General features: G+C 45.4%; 1 pseudogene; it reads right to left on the bottom strand.

Annotated features, from left to right (window-relative positions):
- Positions 1 to 16,124: 16,124 nt before the first annotated feature.
- On the bottom strand, positions 16,125 to 16,246 carry LOC136637534 (5S ribosomal RNA; annotated as a pseudogene).
- Between the last annotated feature and the right edge of the window lie 474 nt (positions 16,247 to 16,720).

Here is a 16,720-nt window from a genome sequence, read left to right as displayed (position 1 = left end):
CAGATTCTTATTCTAAAAAGTGGGTCCTGATGCTAAATGTGTGAGAACCGCTGCTCTAAGGGAAGAAATTGAAGTGATGTGTGGAACCATCCCAGCACACATGGTGGATTGTGTGGATTCCTGTAGATGGTGGATTCCTGCAGATCCCTTAGTCAGCGACATCAGTGGTCTTCAGACCAGGTGTGCCCAAACCCCAGCCTTTTGCGGCCCTTGGGGACTTCAATCCAGCCCACAGAGAGCTCCCAGTCTCCAATGAGCCTCTGGCCGACCAGACACTTGCTGGAACCCACACTGAAGCGACATGATTGCTCTCAGCATGAGGGCTGACTGTCCGACCTCTTGCACGAGCTGCGGGCCAAGGACTCCCTCCATTGCTTACTGTTTCACATCTGTGAAGCAGCAGCGGCTGCGAAGGAAAATCCGGCCTTGCTTTGTGCAAGGCCTTTTATAGGGGTTTTTATAGGGCCTTTTAAGCCCTGCTAGTGTTCCAGGTTGCTAATCATTTTCAGGGGCGTTCTGAAGAACAAGCATGATGACCGGTGGCAGCAGCTGGCGGCCTGGAACACTAGCTGCCCTTGAAGCTCTGCTGAAGCTGCCTGTCTGTAGATGCATGTCAAAGAACAAGAAAAAAAAAACCCCACTGAGAACATTATCAATGCTTGAAGTGCTGATAAAAACCACTGCTGTTGCAGAGGCTCAGCAGAAAAAAAGTTTTTAAAAATCCTCACCAGTTAAGCGTTTCCCACACTGCCAGAATTTTTGTGAATGGGTAGGTCAGCTTAAGAACAAGGCTGGCATAGGTTCTTGTGTCACATCTCTTTTATTAAATGCAGATTACTGTATTTTAAGGGGTAAAAAAATCTCTGTTGCTTAAATATAAAGATATTTATACCTTTTGAGTCAAGTCAGCCAAATAGCATTAATATTTGTTTTTTTAAAGAATTTCTAATTTGGTTTTGTTTTCTTTTATTAGTTGATTTATATGTGTGGAAGACATGGAGCAGTGTACAAGAATGATGGAACAATACCTGATATTTTATCCATCACCTTGACTCAGGGACGGATCCAGTGTTTGTATGGGGGGACCATGAGCACTACCAACTCCAGAGCCCAGGTCAACCAGGCAGTTGACCTGGACTCTGGGTTGAACTTGTTGGCCTCCATGGCCAAGGTTTGCTGGGTGGGTATACCTGGACTTCCACCTGGACTTGAAGCCTAGGTCTACCGGCTGGGTAGACCTGGGCTCCCGCCTATTCTTGAAACCCAGGTCTACCAGGCTCCCATTCCAGCCAATCTCACCAGTGCCCATCCAGTAGACATTCCTCTTGTGCCCAATTTTGCTCCCCAAACCAGCAGTTGCCCTTGCCTGTTAGCAGGCAGTTGGGGGAAGGGGAATCTTAGACCCATGCCCCCCCCCATCCACCCCTGCCTTGACTGTAATATACTAAATCTGAAAAGCTTCAGTGGATGGTTATCTTTCAATCAGAGCTAAGTCCTGTAGTCTTTCAGTAATTAAAGTGTTTCCTAGAAAAAAATATAGGTAACACACAGAAAATATAATAAAGAAATGAAAAAGAATAAAGGTTTTCTTGTTGCTCCTTTAGAACTGGTCCCTACTTAAATTTTCCTGCATTTACTAGAGAGCTAATGCCAATTTTTTCTTGTTGACTAACTTATAACTATTTTACGACCTAATTTAAGGTTTGTACAACCTTTACTATAAATCTAGTACCAATGCACTCTTGGAACCCCCATCTATATGAGAGTAGAAATAGTAATACTATGAAGATGTATCCCATAATTTCTTATGTAGATCCTACGAATAATTATTTTGGATTAAGTTCCATTTCCCCTTGAGCACTGTCTACTTTTAATACTACATTTTTATCCCACCCTACCAAGAAGGAGTTTGGAGAGATTCGTCCCTTTTCTCACATTTTTCTTCACAACGATCTTGTGAGGTAGGTCTCAAGGCTTCATCACTGTCAGCTCTCACGGTGGAGTCAGAAACCAGAAGAACAAACTAAAACACACCAAAGCCAGCAATGCTGTTGCTGCCCAGGCAAAATCCCAGCCCAGAAGAATATCTTGTCTGACCTACAAGATCAGTTTAGGTGGCTGGGACCAGCTCACAATCTGCAAATTTTATTGCCCAGGGCAACCTACAAGCTCTGCTGGTGACTCTCTACTTGGCTGCAGTTGTACACATTGCCAAGACTCCCCATTCTAGCCCCACTGTCTCCTGACAGTCAGGCTGATAGAGCATGACTAGCTAAAAGCCACTAGAGAGTTCCATGGCTACGGAGACTGGAATTTGGGTCTCCCAAACCGTTAGACCAGTGATTTTCAAACTGGTGGGTCACAACCCACCAGTTTGTGTAAAGGTCCCCCAGTCCCTTTAAGGGGGCAGGGGAAGAGGTAAAAGCAGTGATGCAACCCCCAGGATCACATCGCTAAGGGGAGGGTGAAAGGGGTGCTGGAAACTGGAAGTGCTTTGTGATCACATCTTTTGAAGATTCTAAGCTTCGGGGAGTCCTGCAGAGCGCTGCACAGGGCTCCCCACACCTCCTGGAGCCTGCAGCAGCCCGCAGTGAATGAAAGTAAGTGAAAGCAGCCCCTTCACCCCCCCTTTTGCAATGCAATCCTGGAGATGGCTTTGCTGCCCTCACCTCTCCCCTGCAAAGACTTACTTAGGGAATAAAGCTCCCTAAAAGTTTGAGAACCACTGCATTAGACCATTCTGGCTGTTTTTCCTGACAGTCGCCTCTTCGTAGCATAAGTGTGGAAGAGGATCCTTTTGTCCACGTTGGAAAGGTCACAATAGGTTCTGGGCTCAGGAAATGAAGATGCCCCCTCTTTTGTTTCTGTACTATCTTGTAATATGGTTCGCAAATATTTTAGAGGCCCCTAGAGGCTGCTGCCAGATAAACGCCATGGGATATGACTATAATGGTGATTGGGCAGCAAGTAGCTGCCTTTTCCACGTAGCAGCTTGTTTAACCTTTGATGCGCATAGCCTTGTCTGCCCTGTCAGTTTCATGAACCACCATATATTGGGTCATGACCCACTGGTGGATCGTGGACCCAGTTTGAGAACTGTTGACTTAGGATATATACCAAATTCTTTGCCTGTGCAGAATATCCTACAAGGAATCCTCAGACACTAGTTCCAAGACAGATCCTATTGCCCATGTCTTCATATCCACTTTCTTATCATGCCTTAAATCTAGCAAGCAACACTTCTTGTTTTATCTATGAAAAATAAATCCAGCCACAAGCCATCCTGGTCTGTCCAACTCCCTACTCTCACAGCTGTATCAGCATCAACTTCAAAGTGATTAAAATATACAGATTTTTCTGGTTTTCCCTCCTCAGCACAGCTCTTAAAGCTCAAGCAGTCACACCAGGCCCTTTATTGCTTAAAGATAAGAGTTGACATGTCTTCTAATCGCCATCTAGCACAGTGGAATCCTGAGTGCTAGTTAGTACTCCTAATATATTATTACAATTTACGCAAAACCTCTGGAAACACATTTTTGTCATCAGCTTTTTTTTAAGAATCACTTTCACTTTTTATTTAGTTTTTATTATTCGATTTTTTAAATCTGTAAACTGCTTTGTGAATTTTTTAGTTGAAAAGTGTTAATAATAAACACTGTTAATAATAATTTTTAACATTTACAATTGACCACTTCCAGTGGGCAGTTTTGCTAATCCGTTGCAGTGAAAACAACAGTCTTGTGGCATCTTAAATGTTAATGCATTTATCATAACACCAGATTTTGGATGTTTATTGTAACGTGCAAATAACACACACTTTTCATTTGAGAGAAGAAAACCCCTTTGCTTACCTCTTCTCCAAAGCAGTCAATCACTGTCTTTTGTCCATTGAGATGGTTTGCTTTTAGTTCATCTTGGCTTGGCATTTGCACTTTCTCTTGCTTTTTCAGATGAGCCAATGGCATGAGTTGCTCGCAGACTCAGCTTGCTGGTTTTGAATTAACTGGAGGAACCATTTGCAGTAGAATAGGTGGGAGTGGGGACAGTGCCTCTTTCTTTATTCTATTTGAGCCACTCAGATAATGGGCATTGATTCGATTAAGTACAGGCAATGGCAGACTAGAAGGAAGACATACTAGAGATTAACTTCTGCCCAAACTGTTCCAATTTGTCCTCAGTGGGTTCATTGTAAATAGACAAGGTCTAGCTAAAATCATAACATCTCCTGTAAATTTGTGTGAAACTTAAAAAAAAAACATAATCTGAAGGATGGCTTCCTAATCGCACCTTCTTGGACTGCAATCTCATGCACATGACTGAACTCCACGGGGCTTGCTACTGATTGTACTGTTGGAGGGATCTCTTTAAGAGATGTAACTCCAGGAGGAAAGCTAAGCCTCTCCCTCCCCACCATCTTGTTCAGAAGGGCTACCATTAGCTTGTTAATGAACTGAAGCTCCTTACTCCAGTCCAGTGATTTGTTACACATGTGCAAGGGTGTCACAACCCACCCTCAGTCCTGTAGGGGCTGTCAAGTCTGTAGACAAGCAGTCCTGTAACAAATCTGTAGGCAAACTATGTTTTAAGAACATTGGAGGTAGTCTGATAGAGCAACTTGGAGATATGGAAAACAATTGCTTAGAAAACATTGGTTATATATGTACTATCCATTTACACTCTTATAGGCATCATTTCCATTCATATTGGGCAAGCAAGCGTCTATTCCCACAGGTTCACCTGACAGACGGCCTTGGGACGTACCACCCCTGAGGCAAAACATGGTGAATGCCCTGGGCGCCATTGAGGAGGGTGCCAGAGCATGTGCTCCCATTGCTTCCCCCTTAGGAAGCAGTTGGAGCACATGCACCCTGTCGGCAGCCAGTTGGGCAAAATCACCCAGCTGGTTGCCAAGTGCACAATTGCGCTCCAACTGCTTCCCCAACAGGAAGTAGTTGGAGTGCATGCACCCTCTCGGCAGCCGATCAGATGAAATCACTCAGCTGGCTGCCAAGTGCGTGCTCACGTTGCAACTGCTTCCTCGTCATGAAGCAGTTGGAGCGCGACCTCGCTGATGATGTCATGACACTGCAAGGCATCATGACACCAGGCACTGCCCTGGGCACCAGAAGCCCTGAGTAGGCCACTGAGAGGGCCACAGTCAATCCTGTCTCTGACAAGCACAACTGCATGATTTCCTTGTTTGCAAACACGGTTGGTTGCATTCTTATTTTGCATTGTGGCTGTTCATTTAAAACATTTAACACAGGGGTTTTCAAACCTCTCCCTGTGCAACTCACCTGTTCTGTGGCAGAGGGCACTGCAACCCACCTCCTTCTCTGGCACCAGACCTCAGAAGGCCTCATCAGGTATCTGGAAGCAACCGGAGGCCACTTTCACAAACCTGGAAGTAAACCAGAAGTAACTTTCTGGCTGCTTCTGGAGGCCTACAGAGGCCCAATGCAAGCTCCAATTTGGGCTCCAATTTGAAGGCAACTGGACGCAAAGGTGAGTGGGACGGGCCAACCCAGGACCCACCAATATCGGAGCACAACCCACCAAGTGGATCATGACGCACAGTTTGAAAAGCCCTCCTCTAACATGTGTCTAAATTCGGACTGCGTGAAGAGCCCCTCCTATACTAATCACCTTGGGTACAAGCCTGCTCCACTAGAATCTGTGACTGTTTTGCCATTACATGTATTTTATGTGTACATGGATAATATCTCTTATTTTTAGTAGAGTGTCTGAGATACTGTTACTCAAACTAATCCGCTTCCATGAAAAGGAAAAAGAAAAGAATAAGATTTCTGTGTCCATTATGTTTCAGGCTGAAACAAGCTTGTGGAGCCTATTTTTAACAAAAACCAATTGAAAACAAAATGGTATGTGAAGAAATACTGAGGTTATAGACCAGAAGCGCTCACTTGACGCTTAGTTTAGTGGCACTACAAGGAGTGGTTTTGATCATGGCTTCTCTCCAATCTAAACGAGGTTAGCAACCATCTTATTTCCCACTTCCCCTGCACCGCCACCTCTTTTCCCTCCCACCTCCCCAAAAGTGGTCTGGGAACCCAGACTGTGTTGGATCAATGCAGACACCATGAAAAATATCCAAGACAGGCCTTTTGATGTAGCTGTGACTCTCTTGAAGCGAACAGATGCAAATGGGAACTGCCAGCTCTCCGGCCCCTCTTCCAAGACCAACAAACCTGCCTGCTGCCTGGCAGCTGATCCTACCCCCATGTCAGTGGCTCATTTGTATATAAACTACCCCAGTGAACAAAACTGCATTTCTTTCCGTCTGCTTGTGAAAATACCTACTCATAAATAAAGAAAATAAAGCCAATATTAATGGAAATCACCTACAGATTTAGGAAGTCGAGAAGGATTTCTGAAAAACTTTTTATTCAATGTTACACACACGCCCACACAGATGAAGGAAGAGAGCAGAAGATTGCTGGGGACGGCCAATGCGGTGGAGGGTTCTGTGAGTGAATTTCACTTTATTACTGAAGCAACCAGTCACTCTTTGGTTGTAAGTCTTCAGTTTGAGTCTCTGCTCAGCCACCAAGTTCAATGTTGAGACCTTGGGCAAGTCTCTGCCTCTCAGCCTAGTTTATATTACACAGTTATTGTTAGATAATATATGCCACCCTGAGCTCCTTGGAGGAAGGGTGAGGTAGTGAGATAAAACATTAAAAAACAGGACCTTCTATGCCAACAGTATCTATAAAGCAATTCTGTTCCCTCCCAAATTGTTATTAGCTACACAAGATTTACAGCTGTATGGCGGAAGCTGAGGGAAAATTATTTGTACTAGGGGAAAAAAAAAACCCTAAACTTTTGCTGTTAAAAGTCTTAGGTGTTGAAAGACTATCATTGTTTTTCCTTCTCATGTGGTTTTATTTGACCAGTGTAAATGGTTCTGACAGGATATTGATGCTAAATTTATTAATTCCCTCACCAGTTTTGACAATCTGGGAACAGGCTTACCGATACCACTTTAAAAAATAAAATAAAATTCTGATACTTCTTTTCCTGCTCCTTTAGGTCTTGACTAGATTTTAGTCAGTCTTTTTAATATTTTAACTGCTAAAGTGGCGTGAAGTTCCTGATTAATTACAACCGAACTAGGGCTCTACAATTCCATATGGCCAAGAGACCATAATTCAGCTGCTCCCTGAAGGCTGCACTCCTTCAAAATGTCCTCCTTGCCTTTCTGAAGTCAGTGGAAATACAGAGTAAGAGTGTTCACACAAATGGGTGTTTAGGGGATGGCTGCTCTCTGAATCACTCACCTGCAGATGCACATGTTCAGGACATGTGGTGATCCTGACGATGATCAGCACAAGAGAGGAGCTACTACTGCAATAAATAAAGAATTGCTGGAATTAATGGGGGACTCCCTTTTTGACATTAGTGTGTCACTGTGTAGAAGGCAATTTGTGGCTGTGCAATATCTCCTGGGTAGGCCTAAAGAAGTCAGACAGTGTGGCTTGCTTTGAACTGTGGGGTTGGAGAAGAGCACGAGGGGGCAAGAAGGGAGCAAGAAATCCCAGCTCACTACTTGCCTGGATCCGAAAGTTGGATCTGGTCTCCACCACTTCAGGGACACCATGCAGCACAGTTCAAATAGCTGACCACATAGTAAGGGCTAAACTAGATGAGAAATGCATTGTTGCCTCTGTGTCTTTTTGAACTTAAACATGAAAAAGCAACTGCAGGGACTCTATTCTCGGTCATTACCATGGTATGGGGGTACCTCAGCCAACTTTTCTTTGTTGTGTCACTTCCCTTCCAAAGCTGCTCTTTCCTATTTGGAAAAGATATTGTGGTCATTTGTTTTAAGTCTGAGATTTTTTCCCCACATTCAAAGCTCTGTCCACTGTACTTACTGACTTGAGAGCACATATCATGTTTGGATAACCAGGAAAGTTAGATATAGCTGGTAAAATCCAGTTTGGAACTCCTCATCCCTATGGGACGAGGATGGGGAGGTTAGAGAATAACAAGGTAAAGGCAGATGGTGAGGGAGGAAAAGGGGAGATAAAAGGAGACTTAGAGATGGCAGAGAAATTAAATCAGTTCTTTGCATCAGTCTTCACGGCAGAAGACCTCCGGCAAATACTGCTGCCCAAACGGCCCCTCCTGACCAAGGAATTAAGTCAGATAGAGGTTGAAAGGGAAGATGTTTCAGACCTCATTGATAAATGAAAGATCAATAAGTCACCGGGCCTGGATGGCATCCATCTAAGAGTTATTAAGGAATTAAAAAATGAAGTTGCTGATCGCTTGACTAAAATATACAACTTGTCCCTCAAAATGGCCATGGTGCCAGAGGATTGGAGGATAGCAAATGTCACACCGATCTTTAAAAAGGGAAAGAGGGGAGACCCGGGAAACTATAGGCCGGTCAGCCTAACATCCATACCGGGTAAGATGGTGGAATGCCATCAAAGATAGGATCTCAAAACACATAGACGAACAGGCCTTGCTGAGGGAGAGTCAGCATGGCTTCTGTAAGGGTAAGTCTTGTGTCACGAACCTTATAGAATTCTTTGAAAAGGTCAACAGGCATCGTGGATGCGGGAGAACCCATAGACATTATATATCTGGACTTTCAGAAGGCGTTTGACACGGTCCCTCACCAAAGGCTACTGAAAAAACTCCACTATCAGGGAATTAGAGGGCAGGTCCTCTCCTGGATTGAGAACTGGTTGAAGGCCAGGAAACAGAGAGTGGGTGTCAATGGGCAATTTTCACAATGGAGAGATGTGAAAATCGGTGTGCCCCAAGGATATGTCCTGGGATCGGTACTCTTCAACCTTCATAAACGACCTGGAGACAGGGGTGAGCAGTGAGGTGGCTAAGTTTGCAGACCACACCAAACTTTTCTGAGTGGTGAAGACCAGATGTGATTGTGAGGAGCTCCAGAAGGATCTCTCCAAACTGGCAGAATGGGCAGCAAAATGGCAGATGCGTTTCAATGTAAGTAAGTGTCAAGTCATGCACATTGGGGCAAAAAATCAAAACTTTACATATAGGCTAATGGGTTCTGAGCTGTCTGTGACAGATCAGGAGAGAGATCTTGGGGTGGTGGTGGACAGGTCGATGAAAGTGTCGACCCAATGTGCAGCACACTGTTCTGCACACGGTATTCAGCTTTGCACATGGTATTTACCTCTATGGTAATGTGGGGTAATGTCTATATATGGTTACTGTTTGGTATAAAAGCTTGGTGCCTCTGTCTCAGGGCAGAGCAGCTTGACACAAGTGTTTGGCTGAGTTCACTGTATCTCACTTTCTGAAGTTTTGTCTGAAGTCAACCTGTTGTGTTATTGGATTGCACACCAGGAGCGAATTGCACACTAGATGCAGGCCAGATTACACTATCACCTGTATTATTTTTTATAGCCCAATCCTATGCTGGGCGAGGGTCAGTGTTGAAGCACCACTGCTAGTGCTGGGTGTCATAAAAGTTCCAAAAAGTGCTATTTGATACCCAGGGAGTAAGCAGCATGGCGGGAATGCCTGCGCCACCCCACAGGCACCGCATCCCAGGGCCTAGGAGAGGGGGGTAAAGGGGGTAATTTGTATCTGGGCCCAGGGTCAAAAAGGGGGCCCAGGAGCCTAAGGAGGGGGCCCAGAAATTTCTGGAATCTTACATTTTTCTATCTATTCAGACTTGTTGCCTGCATGGGATGCTGGGGACACTACCATGAGTGTGCAGCTGCAGCTACTGCAGCTACTGGCAAGCCATATATACTGGACCAAGGAATGCATACATGACACTCCAGTTTTAAATCTGGGAGGAAACTGACCTGTTACATTAGCTCTTTGGTTTGTGGATCTGCTTACCATGAAGGAGTGTATAGGAGCCCAGGGACACAGCGGTGGGGTTATAGTTGCTACAGAAGCATGTTTTGGTACACATAGGACACTTTCCATTCTAGTGTGAGCCTAAATATGATGATGCTAATTTTCTGCATGCTTTTCTATTTTTAAAAGATTTTAGAGAGACTTAGAAGTGCATTTGCTTTTCTGTATTACTGTACCTAGCTACCAATGCCACATGGGTGGGTAGACCTGGGCTCCAAAGACTTTTCCAGCTGTCTCCACCTTCCCCCCACCCTGTTTTGCCCCTCCCTGCCTCCATTCTCCTCGCCCGTCTCCACCCTCCCCCACTCTGTTTCACTCCCTTCGCAAAGGGCTGCCCAAAAAACTTTGTACCCTGATAAAATTCCTCTCAGAGGCTCTGCTGCATCCCACCCAGTGGCTGTCGGGGCAGTTACGTGCTCTGCAGAGCAGTGCATGGGGAAGGCAAAACGTAGGCGAAGGAGGGGTGTTTCAGGCTGGGGGAGGGTGAAGAGGGGCAGTTCAGGCCCAGAAGGTGGGGCAGGGCAGCTGAGGAGGTTTCCACCATATCCTAACCTGCATCCTGGGCCTGTCAGCCTTACACTGGACTACTCAGTTCTGCAAAAGCAACTTAGCTGGCACAGACTCAAGTAGCTCCATTGAGCAGACTGGGGCTCAACATGGGGTAAGGGAACAAATGTACCCTTACCCCAAGAAGACCTCCTGCCTGTTCAGTTCCTGTACTGGATACAGGCCCAGCAGCCTCGATGCACCAGTTTCGGATAGGATTGGGCTGTTAATGACTTCATAATTCTGTTTTTTAATGAAAAGTTTTGAAAGTGAACTTGTTCCTTCATTTGGTTTATATACCTGAGTTGCTTTCAGATCAGATTTCAGGATCAGTAAGGCAAGTTTGGTGGTCTCAAGTGAAGTTCCAACTGGATGTTTTTGCACATCTCAAAACCACCACATGATCTGGCAGAATAAACCTGGTCTAAAACCTTAGTTTGTGCCAAGGAGAGGATTAGGACTGGTAAACAAGCAGGTCAGGAGAGAAGCACAGGGGAAACAGCCGAACAGTGCCTGCCTATACTGTGCTTTCAGACTTTCTTGACATTAGTAGCCTCTTTCAGAAACTGTGTACACTCAGGCTGGAGAAAGACGTGACTTTCTTCAAGAGTGTGGAAGGTGCTATGACAGAGACATCGTTGCCCTAGCAGTTCGTGCTCATCCCAGTACCATCTCTGTTTACAGGTTCTGCAGCTTTCTGTAGTCTTCAAAACCATAACCAGTTAGACAGGGCCATAGCTAAGACATTTTGAGGTGAAGGAGCCTAAGGCTACAAGAAGATAGGTGGGGTAGGGGAGGGAGAAAATCAATTCAGAACTTAAAATTCAGGTAGTCTAATCTACTTGAAGTTGTGTAATTGTATTAAATATTAATAAAATACATTTAAATTTTTGTAATTTTTCTTTAGCACCTAGTGCTATGTCAGTTACCCTAATGCCTTTGTGCACACTGGACCAGAACACTGCAGGGTGGGTGCAAATTTGTTTCTAAGTGAGCAGTCGGGCAAAATCCTGCCTTCATGTTTTCCCTTATATTTTTGACAGGTTAAAGCAGGGGTCTCCAAACTTTTCAGGATGAGGGCCACATCGTATATTCTACACATTTTTGTGGACCGAAAACAAAATCGGTTTTATAAATGAATGAACGAAACTTAAATGAATGAATAAGTTTTACTTGGATCTTTTTTGTAATCAACATTATCTGATTCAGAATAAAAGAGAAATGTGACAATAACAAAGAAACAATGCTGTGCTTAAACCGAGAAATGATATATAATGAGTAAAAATGTCAAACATTAGCAAATGCTCTGACAAAAAAAAGGTTGCTACAGGCCAGATAAAATCTTGTGGCGGGCTGGATATGGCCCCCGGACCATAGCTGGGAGACCACTGGGTTAAAGGGTTAAAGACTTAGGCTTAAAACAAAAGAATAAATATGAACTGGGTGAGGTCTTTCTGGAATATTCTTGAGGGGACTGGCCAAGCAGATGCCCCTATACTATGGCTCTTTAACAAGTGGAAGTGGGATGGGGGGAAGGTGTTTGCCGCAGGTGTTTGCCACAGGTGACATTAACACAGTCACACCTTCCTCATCTCTTTTTTAAAAAGGGCTTGCTTTTCTCCAGACTCCAGGCCACTTCCAGACAACACTTACCTCACAGCATATTTAGCACTGTTGTGATATAATGAATGGTATCTTAACCCATTTCTGCCCAGCCCACAGGTGTACACATTTGATCCCGGTTGCGTATATGCAACATTGGGCAGAAATGGCTTAAAAAGAGGTAACAAGTAGCACAGGCTTCAGTTCCTGTGTTGATGGGCAGTCCAGTCATAATGAGTGCCAATGTAGCTGGGTCAGCATGGCCATGCTGTATGGCCTGTGTAGGAATTGAGCAGGCTGGAAGTTTCCTTGAGATAAGGGGACATTTGTCCCCTTGCTCTAGGGAAAGCCCCACCCGCAGCAATGTTTTCACTCAGGCCTGTGCTTGCTAATTTGCTGGCGCAAGTCTGAGTGGACCTGTGTCAGCAGATCTGACCTGGGAAAGGGGATAGGATATGGCATGCACCAATGCCCCCAATCCTACCCCCTCCCTTTGAATCAATACGATTCAAAGTTAGAATAATTCTAACTTCCTAATCACTGATATGCATTCAAGCATGCTCAATTAGTCCTGGAACGTGCTCAACACAGTCCTGGAACGTGCTGGAATCCCTAGCATGTATTCACTGCTGAAACAGAGACGCCTGCGTTGGCTTGGTCATGTTGTGAGAATGGATGATGGCCGGATCCCAAAGGATCTCCTCTATGGAGAACTCGTGCAAGGAAAGCGCCCTACAGGTAGACCACAGCTGCGATACAAGGACATCTGCAAGAGGGATCTGAAGGCCTTAGGGATGGACCTCAACAAGTGGGAAACCCTGGCCTCTGAGCGGCCCGCTTGGAGGCAGGCTGTGCAGCATGGCCTTTCCCAGTTTGAAGAGACACTTTGCCAACAGTCTGAGGCTAAGAGGCAAAGAAGGAAGGCCCATAGCCAGGGAGACAGACCAGGGACAGACTGCACTTGCTCCCGGTGTGGAAGGGATTGTCACTCCCGGATTGGCCTTTTCAGCCACACTAGACGCTGTGCCAGAACCACCTTTCAGAGCGCGATACCATAGTCTTTCGAGACTGAAGGTTGCCAATATATATGCTCAATTAGGTTTTCAACTCAATAGGTAGCTGGGAGGCCAGCTACCAGAGATCTGGTGGTGCATGCAGTGCCTCAAATCCTATCCTGTTGACGCGCCATCAAAGTGGAGCTTTTTCCTTAATGCTTAAGGCTGCAATCCTAACCACACTTTCCTGAGAGTAAGCCCCATTGAACAAAATAGGACACTTTTGAGTAGACCTGGTCATGTTAATTTCATATCTAAGGCCATTCAGTCTTGCCCATTCATGCCCATGCTGACCAGTCTTTACGTGCACTGTACTATGATTACAAATGGTTCTTGCCCTTTTGTCAGGTTAGACTAACCTTGAACATATTAGCAAAGTCTTAGCACTTCTGGTCCCCAGGATGCCAAGCTCCAGCCTCCCCATTCTTCAGCCATTTCTCAGAAAAAGAAAGAGCAGCACCCACACAACAATCACACTTCAATCAACAAGCTTTAGCAAAACTGCAAAATACAGTGAGGTATGTTAGTTAATGAGATACATTGTTGGCAACCTTCAGTCTCGAGAGACTATGGTATCACGCTCTGAAAGGTGGTTTTGGAACATCGTCTAGTGTGGCTGAAAAGGCCAATTCGGGAGTGACAATCCCTTCCACACTGGGAGCAAGTGCAGTCTGTCCCTGGTCTGTCTCCCTGGCTATGGGCCTTCCTTCTTTGCCTCTTAGCCTCAGACTGTTGGCCAAGTGTCTCTTCAAACTGGGAAAGGCCATGCTGCACAGCCTGCCTCCAAGCGGGCCGCTCAGAGGCCAGGGTTTCCCACTTGTTGAGGTCCACTCCTAAGGCCTTCAGATCCCTCTTGCAGATGTCCTTGTATCGCAGCTGTGGTCTACCTGTAGGGCGCTTTCCTTGCATGAGTTCTCCATAGAGGAGATCCTTTGGGATCCGGCCATCATCCATTCTCACGACATGACCGAGCCAACGCAGGCATCTCTGTTTCAGCAGTGCATACATGCTAGGGATTCCAGCACGTTCCAGGACTGTGTTGTTTGGAACTTTGTCCTGCCAGGTGATGCCGAGAATGCGTCGGAGGCAGCGCATGTGGAAAGCGTTCAGTTTCCTCTCCTGTTGTGAGCGAAGAGTCCATGATTTGCTGCAGTACAGAAGTGTACTCAGGACGCAAGCTCTGTAGACCTGGATCTTGGTATGTTCTGTCAGCTTCTTGTTGGACCAGACTCTCTTTGTGAGTCTGGAAAACGTGGTAGCTGCTTTACCGATGCGTTTGTTTAGTTCGGTATCGAGAGAAAGAGTGTCGGAGATCGTTGACATAATATCTCATAATAATGAGATACATTATTAGTTATTGAATAGCCATTATCAAAATACTTTGCTCAGAATCATAACACCACACTGGCCATCAATGGCTAGCCACTGTGCATAGACTGGGAACTACAGTACAAACTACTCTCACCTATAATGGGTTTTTAAAGACAACTTTGTTTGCTTTAGGGAAAATTAATTGGGGTTATGCTTCAAATTTGACCAAGAACTCCCTATGAACCTAGTACTATTCCTCAGGTTAGGATAACTCATATATTTTGCCTCCCTAACTTTATTGGAATCAGCATAAAGAAGACACTCAAGTTGCTCCATGCAAGAGACATTCTACCTATTAAAATCAAGTTATCATAAATCAGCATGTGCTTCTAACGCTAAGTTACCAAACACATTGAACTCAAAGAGGCCATTCAGAACTGTGTCCTTGTAAAGCCGTGGTAATGTACGTTTCCCAGGACCTTGTTTACTGGTGAATTCCATTTCCCCAGATGTGTGTGAGTTTCGAGGATATGAAATCCCAAACAGGGGAGGATAAAAAGAATAACTTGTTTGTCCAACCTGCTGAGGGCTGTTCAGTAAGACCAGGCTGAGACATTTGGCCAGGTGAGTGAAGGGTCTATGGCTGTCTGCTCATCTCTGAGCAAATAACATGGGACACGAATGGAAAAATTTGAAAGTAAATTCGGTCCCTTGCATCTCCTTTGCCTCTCAGACCCTTACAGAGATATGTCAATTGGAGCATCCTAGTTAAACATGCTCTGAGTATTCATTAAGTTGGGTAGACGGACCACAGAGTGCAGCAGCTGGCATCAGTATAAATAATATGAAAGCACACCTGCCCTTCAGCATATACTAGGATTGAATCAGAGTTTTGCCACAGCTTTCCAGTGGGGCAAAACAGCGCCTGGCCAAGACCTCCTGACTCCTGAAGCTGCATGCCAAATGCTGCCCCCTTATCCAAGGATATTCCAGCCTCAGCTCCTCCTTCAATGTTCTAGCCCGGCACTCTTTTCCCCTTCACATTTCCTCTGCCTCTCCTTCTTCCTTCCTTCTCCAATCCAGGGAGTGGAAGGAGAAAGAGGAGCAGTGGAGACAAGCAGGTGACAGAGATGGGCATCTCCACCAATATGCTGCCTGAGGTGGGCCTCATGGGTGGGCTGGCCCCTGGAGCAGAAGTATTTCCAGGATGTCTTTAGGTGGCTTCCAGGCCTGTTCTGAAACTATATGAGAAACAAACAAAGCACAGCTCAGAATAGTGCCTGAAGTGCCACGCCTATGAATAGAAGCTTCCAGGAGCAGTATTGCTTCCATCTTCTTACACACAGGGGTCCACAACTAGGCAAGCACAGCACAGCCCAAAAGACATTCCTCAAAACACTCTAGACCTCCCATTGCCCACTTTTAGACCTCCAGTACTCTGAGCAGGTACCAATATCACTCAGCAGGCGGAGGCCTCAGTGGCTGGTTGGGAATTCCTGCAGTTCAGTATGCCATCCCCAAAGTGGCTGGGCTTGCTCTGTGCAGAAACACTGCAGGTTGCATGTTTGTTGCTTAGTAAGAGCAGCCATTTTTTCAGAACTGTTGGTTTCTGAAAAAATCCTGGTCTAAATCTATACCACATTTAGCTTTCATCTGCTGGGGAAGTAGCCTAAGGCTACAATCCTATGCACCTGTGGTTGGCAACCTTCAGTCTTGAAAGACTATGGTATAAGCCTACAGCACCCGGTATTCCCAGGCAGTCTCCCATCCAAGTACTAACCAGGCCTGACCCTGCTTAGCTTCCAAGATCAGACGAGATTGGGCATGTGCAGGGTAACAGTTTCTGTCTATGCACCAGTGGTTCTCAAACTGTGGGTTCGTGGCCCACCAATGGGTCACAACCCAGGTTTTGGTGGGTCATGAAACTGATAGGTAGATTAGCCTATGTGCATTAAGGGTTAAACAACCTGCTACTGGGGGCAGGCTGCTGCCCAATCACCATTATAATCACAGAGGCTTGAGCACCTGGTAAAGTGAAACATTTTTTTTAGGTGGATCCCGATGCTAAAAAGTTTGAGAATCACTGCAATACACATTTTCCAAGGAGTAAGCCCCACTGGACACATTAGGACTTACTTCTGAGTAGACATGCATAGGCTTGTGCTGTAACAATTTTAATATCCACACCATCACTGAGTGAGTTAATGAGGCCCAAGTTTATACATGTACATACCAGGCAACAAAGAATGGCCAGCTTTACGGCAGTGTTGAAAGGTTTCTGGGGTTCTGTGGCCTATCAGTCATACTTCTCATGTGAAAAAGGTGGG

The sequence above is a fragment of the Tiliqua scincoides genome, chromosome 1, assembly GCF_035046505.1.
Source record: "Tiliqua scincoides isolate rTilSci1 chromosome 1, rTilSci1.hap2, whole genome shotgun sequence".
Taxonomy (NCBI): Eukaryota; Metazoa; Chordata; class Lepidosauria; order Squamata; family Scincidae; genus Tiliqua; species Tiliqua scincoides.
Note: the sequence above shows the minus strand (reverse complement) of the source record. Positions and strands in the feature narration are given on the sequence as shown.